This window comes from Juglans regia, chromosome 2, assembly GCF_001411555.2.
Source record: "Juglans regia cultivar Chandler chromosome 2, Walnut 2.0, whole genome shotgun sequence".
Taxonomy (NCBI): Eukaryota; Viridiplantae; Streptophyta; class Magnoliopsida; order Fagales; family Juglandaceae; genus Juglans; species Juglans regia.
This window is the reverse complement of record NC_049902.1, coordinates 12,635,366-12,641,676: the sequence shown is the minus strand read 5'-3', so window position 1 is coordinate 12,641,676 and position 6,311 is coordinate 12,635,366. Positions and strand designations below refer to the sequence as shown.

Sequence of the window (6,311 nt, the reverse complement as noted above, 5' to 3'; positions counted from 1 at the left end):
TCAAGAAAGCACATAAAAATAAATTTCACAACTTAAGAATTATAAAATAAATCCAACGAGAAATCCGATAAATTTAAGACAAGAGAACCAATATTTAAATTAATTGAAATAATCTTTTACTAAAAATAAATATACACTAAAATACGGGGTATCACATATTTGGATCAGTTTGTGGTTGTTTTTATGGACGATAGCCTTATTTACTCTCGGAGTCATAAAGAACACGTGGATCACTTGAGGATGGCCCTTACAGTATTGAGAGAGAAGAAACTGTATGCGAAATTCAAGAAGTGTGAATTTTGGTTACAAGAGATCTGTCACAACCCCACCCCAGGAAGGGCGGGATTGCGACATACATACTTGTCCTTTACTTTCCATTTTCTTTTGCTTTTTTTTTTTTTAGTAATGTGCGATTGGCATGGACATGACACACGTATATTCTAAATTTATAACTTAATAAAGGGAACACTTTATAGACATTCTATTCGAACATTCATCCATAAAAGACTCTCAGAGTCCATACGTTCATAAAACATAACCCATCATCCATAAACATAACTGTTCTACTTAGGGAAGATCTTAAGCTTCTGCCTCTCCCTCTGCAGTAATGCCTTGCTCCCCTACCTTTTCATCATTACCTGAACGTTTAAAACATAAACACAAAAGTGAGTCGAATACTCAGTAAGTAGTACACCATGCAGTGAACATACTACGCATCTATTATTTTCTTTTGAAAACATGCATACATAAACATTTAGCTAATTCTTGACCATGCTTTCATGCATAACAGTTTAAGGGATAAGCCGTACTTTCATGCATAAACATTTAAGAAATAACTATGCTTTCATGTATAAACATTTTAAGAAATCACCATACTTTCATATTTCACTTTCTTTGGTCGGTACACACTATTACGCCCAGTGTGTTGGGGTTAGCGGTCTTCCTTTGGACCTAGATTCCGCCCGTGGCCACAGGTTGGGAATCCCTTTCAGTCAGGGGGCAGCATTGGGTGCACTACCAGTACTACTTGCCCTGCATTACTGCTAATTCCTTTGGTACCCTTTTCATTCATATGGCCGTAATGTATCTTCATACATTAAAACATTCATCCATTCAGTCATTTCTTTAATTCATTTTAGTCCTTTTCATTTAATAGTTCATTCATGGAAAACGTCATTTAAAAGCATGAACTTAAACATAATTTTTTCATTTAACAGTACATTCATGACGAAACATCATTTTAAAAGCATGAGCTTAAACATCATTTTTCATGGCATCCATAAGGCGTCAGTTCATAGGGACAATTTAATATCAGTTCATAGGGACATCTTAAAACGTTTGCTTCGCATCATTTAAAGTATCAGTTCATAGGGACATTTTAAAACACTTTCTTCACATCATTGAAAGCATCAGTTCATATGGGCATTTTAAAATTCATTTAAAGCATCACTTGAAGCATAAGGCATGAGACATTCATTACTTTTCCTTTGCAATCAAAACATTTTCATCATCTTTCTTACTCCGATGCACATGCATTTTTATGAAAAAGAAACATTTTCATACTATACTACATATAGGAATAACAATAAGTTTATTGAGAGAGCATGTATGGAAATATCATGACTTAGAACTTACGTGCATGCATTACCTTATACACATACATACAATTATAATCGATAGGGTGCCTAATAGGTGGCATCAAGAAAGGGCTTGTACATGCTATTTTCATTTACTCTTTTCTTTAGAAGAACATTTGCAGTAGGAGAGAGATACATTCTTTCATAAAGAGAACTTGGTGTAAGAAGCATGGTCATAGCTACTTACCTCTATGCTCCTCGATACTTCCATCATCAATATAGGTCCTATTTCAATAAATAGCATAAGCGTGTTAATAATCATACAATATTCTTTAGCCCTCCCTTTAAAAGAGAAAGCCACAATACTACAATCTAACGTCCATTCTATGCTTAACATTAACTCAAATGACTACTCTTCACCTCAACTTATAAGAGAAATAACTTAAGTATTAAGATATGCTAGCTATCCATGGAAAGGCTATTTTAAAAGCTTACATGAAAAGTAGTTAAGAATTCCTAGGCTTCAAGCAAGGTTTCTTTGGTTCAAGCTCACTTTAGGTTATGGACATTAGGAGATAAAATCTGGAATTCTCAATAATGGGCTTTAAAATAGATTTAGGCATCCAAAGTAGGCTAAACAAGCTTAGGAAACTTGCCCTTTAATAAACTTTTAGTCCCTCATTATAAAAAGGTTAGCTCATCAATATTTTGGACTCTTGGATTAGGTAGAATTTTACCAAACGAGGGACAACATAAGTGGGCTGTTTTTATGGCATGACATGGACTTAGGAATACTTGGACAGCTTTGCATATCATAATACCTCATGCACAATTAATCCCTTATATCTAAACTAACTAAGTTATAACCAATTCACATAAGCAATATATTAAATAGTTTAGATAAAACCTCACATTTAAAATTAAAGTAGCATAAGGTATAGCAAAGTTACTCATTAAACAAACTTTTAAACACTCAAGCTTATGCTTAAAAAAAAAAAAAACCGTTATGCTTTACCCACTTAATACCCTTTTAAAAGCAAGATATAAAATTACAAAACCCAAACAAAACCTCTAAACCAAACCTCTAGCGTCCTAAAAATAGATTACCAACCAAACCTCAACACAAGGCACATGATACCGTCATATATAATTTAAAATCACTTTTAATCATCACCTATGATTAAACTAATTTTAATAACAACATAGTATTTTCAAAATATAGGAAAATACATAGCAAAACAACTATAATACCATTCGGTTTGGGCAAAAAATAGGGCATACATATTTATTTGCAACATAGGAAATTAACTTCATCAAAACCCAAGCTAAAACAACTTAATGAGCTTCCAAAATCACACTAAAATCAAATGAGTCAAATTATGATTTTTACCTTAAGTTCTTAGCTTCTTTCAAAACACAAGTGGAAGACCAAATAGAGGTATAGTCGTATGGATGAAGAGCAACACGATATCACTGTTTTAAACCCCAAAATTGAAACATCAAAATCATTAAAAGAAACCCACTTGATCAACCATGGCTAAATTCGAAATACACAAAGGAGAAGGATTAAGGGTACTTTACCTTGCTATTTTCCTCTTGAGAAGAAGTAAAAATGGATGCTTGGCTTGAAGGAGATGAGAGGAGTTTGGTTTCTTGAAGAACAAAAGAGAGGATAAGAAGAGAGGGTGTGCGTTGGCTATGGTTTGCTTGGAGAGGAAGATGAAGTTTTCTTCCTTGGGTGAGGGTCGACGGGTAGGAGTAGATATGCCTATGATTAGTTTTAAGTTTTTCTCTTCTCTCTTTTTGACTTGCCTTGACCGATGGGTTCAATAGCTTCCTTAGGAAGCTTATGGGTCAAAGGAAAGAAAAGGATTTTGTGGATTATCTTGGAAGCCTACAAGTGAAAAGGGATGGGAGGAACCTTTGCCTTAGTCAAAGCTTATCACATAAGCTTGGAAGATGGATGATGGAGATCTATCCACCTCAAGGTTACTTTTCACCTACCAATCCAATGGTAGAGATTAATTGGGCCATTTCTTAAATAAATAAAATTAAAGGGCTTAAGGGAAAATATTTCAAAGTCTAAAAAAATAATACCCTTGATTTATTTTAATAAATCATATTTTTAAAATAAACCATACTCATCATAAAATAAAATCATTGAAAATAATCAAAATCTTTATCTCAAAATATTTAACTTAAGGAATTAATAAAATGACATAAGGACCTACGTAGTAGAACTCGATATTACAAGATCGCATTCCTAGGACATGTGGTGTCAGGAAAAGGAATTTCAGTGGATCCATCAAAGATTGAAGCAGTGGTGAAATGGGCTAAGCCTAGTAATATAAATGAGATACGAAGTTTCTTAGGTCTTGTCGATTACTACAGAAGATTTGTAGAAGGGTTTTCAAGTATTGCAGCATTGATGACAAAGTTGACAAGGAAGAGCAATAAGTTTTTATGGGCAAATGAGTGTGAGAAGAGCTTTCAAGCATTGAAGAAAAGACTAGTGACTCCACTAGTACTTACAGTTCACTCAGGAGATGGAGGATTTGTCATATATAGTGACACTTCACTTAAGGGATTGGGTTGTGTTTTAATGCAACACGGGAAAGTCATTGCATATGCCTCCCAACAACTGAAAAGTTATGAGCAGAGTTACTTGACCCATGATTTGAAACTTGCAGCAGTGGTTTTTGCCTTTAAGATATGGAGACATTATCTTTATGGTGAAAAATGTGAGATTTATACTAATCATAAAAGCCAGAAATATTTCTTCACACAGAAAGAGCTGAATATGAGACAACACAGATAGTTGGAACTCCTGAAGGACTATGATTCCAATATTAATTACCATCCGGGTAAGGCAAATGTTGTAGCAGATGCGCTAAGTCGGAAATCATCTTCTGGTACATTGGCTACGATGTATACGTCCCAAAAGCACATATTATTGGATATGGAGTGGCCAGGTATTGAGATGATTAGTGATACCCAAGCTAAATTAAGTAGTTTGACCTTATGTTCAACATTGATAGATCGGATTAAGGTCGCTCAAGTTGGTGATACAAAATTAATGAAGTTAAAGGTGGAGGTAATAGAAGGCAAGAGACCTAACTATTCAGTATCAGATGACAGCATCCTGAGGTTTAGAGGAAGATTATGTGTACCTAATGACAGAGAGATTAAGGATTTTATTTTGAGAGAAGCCCATCGTTCACTTTACACGGTTCACCCAGGTAGTACTAAGATGTATTGGAATTTGAAACAACACTTTCGGTGGAATGGTATGAAGCGAGAAGTGATAAAATTATGTAGCACAATGTTTGACGTGTCAACAAGTTAAGGCAGAACATCAAAGGTCCCCAGGTACACTTCAGCCACTTCCTATACCAGTTTGGACGTGGGATGAGATAGGGATGGATTTTGTATCAGAGTTTCCTAGGGCACCAGGAGGTCAAGATGCAGCTTGGGTGATTGTTGATCAATTGTCAAAATTAGCTTACTTTATTCCCATTCAGAAGACATACTCCACTGATAGATTGGTAGAGTTGTATGTGAAAGAGATTGTCAGACTACATGGGTACCATCCAAGATTGTCTCTAACAGAGATACATGTTTCACCTTAGCATTCTGGAGAAATGTATAGAAGGAGTTAGGAACTCAGCTAACTTATAGCACTGCTTTTCACTGCTTTTCATCCTCAGATAGATGGCCAATCAGAGAGGACAATTCAAAGTTTGGAGGATATGCTCAGGGCATGTGTTATAGAGTTTAAGGGTAGCTGGATACGATATTTACCCCTCATTGAGTTTGCTTATAATAACAGTTATCAGAAGAGTATTCAGGCAGCACCATACGAAGTTCTTTACGGACGTAAGTGTAGATCACCTCTCTATTGGGATGAAGTTGTAGAACGTAGAATAATGGGACAGGAAATCATTCATGACATGTGTGAGAAAATTTCAATTATTCGGAAGAAACTTGCCATTGCACAGGAGAGGTAGAAGAAATATGCGAATCAGCGAAGACGAAAACTAGAATTTGATGAAGACAACCAAGTACTACTAAAAGTTGCGCCAATGAAAGGGATAATGAGATTTGGTAAAAAAAGAAAATTGAGTCCGAGGTATATAGGCCATTTTGAAATTTTAGAAAGAATAGGAGTTGAGCATACAAATTGGCACTTCTACCTCAATTATCAGCTATTCATAATATGTTCCATGTCTCTATGCTTCGGAAATATGCCCTGGACCCCAGTCATGTGTTGGAGCACGAGCCTCTTCAGATTAGAGATGATCTTACATATGAACAATTTCCAGTGGAAATATTGGCACAGAAGGATCAAGTCCTATGCAACAAAGCTAAATGGTCAAAATACTTTGGAGTCATCATACGGAGAGAGAAGCTACATGGGAACGCAAAGAAGATATGAAGGAAAAGTATCCCTATTTATATTAAATGAGGTACGTTCCATCTCGAGGACAAGATTTCTTTTAGGGATGGAGATTTGTAACGGCCACGATTTTTAAGTTGAGGATTTATTTTTTTATGTTTATATTATTAGTACTATTATTATTACTAATTATTAAAAACTTTCAGATTCTTAGCCGTTGTTTCCGTTTCAAATATTCCTCAATGATCTCTTCGATTTCCAGACATTACTATGTAATAATTAATTCCTTCAATTATATTCCATATTCTTTCAGTAGAGCAGCACATACCCTACCTCTT

At 35.1% G+C, this 6,311-nt stretch overlaps 1 long non-coding RNA gene across 1 annotated transcript; it reads right to left on the bottom strand.

The window, feature by feature from the left end:
• Positions 1 to 1,834: 1,834 nt before the first annotated feature.
• On the bottom strand, positions 1,835 to 3,327 carry LOC109001732. The gene is made up of 3 exons (XR_001997915.2): positions 3,159 to 3,327; positions 2,968 to 3,050; positions 1,835 to 1,862 (listed from the first exon to the last, which is right to left on the bottom strand). It is a non-coding gene; the product is annotated as an uncharacterized LOC109001732 (long non-coding RNA).
• Positions 3,328 to 6,311: the final 2,984 nt, after the last annotated feature.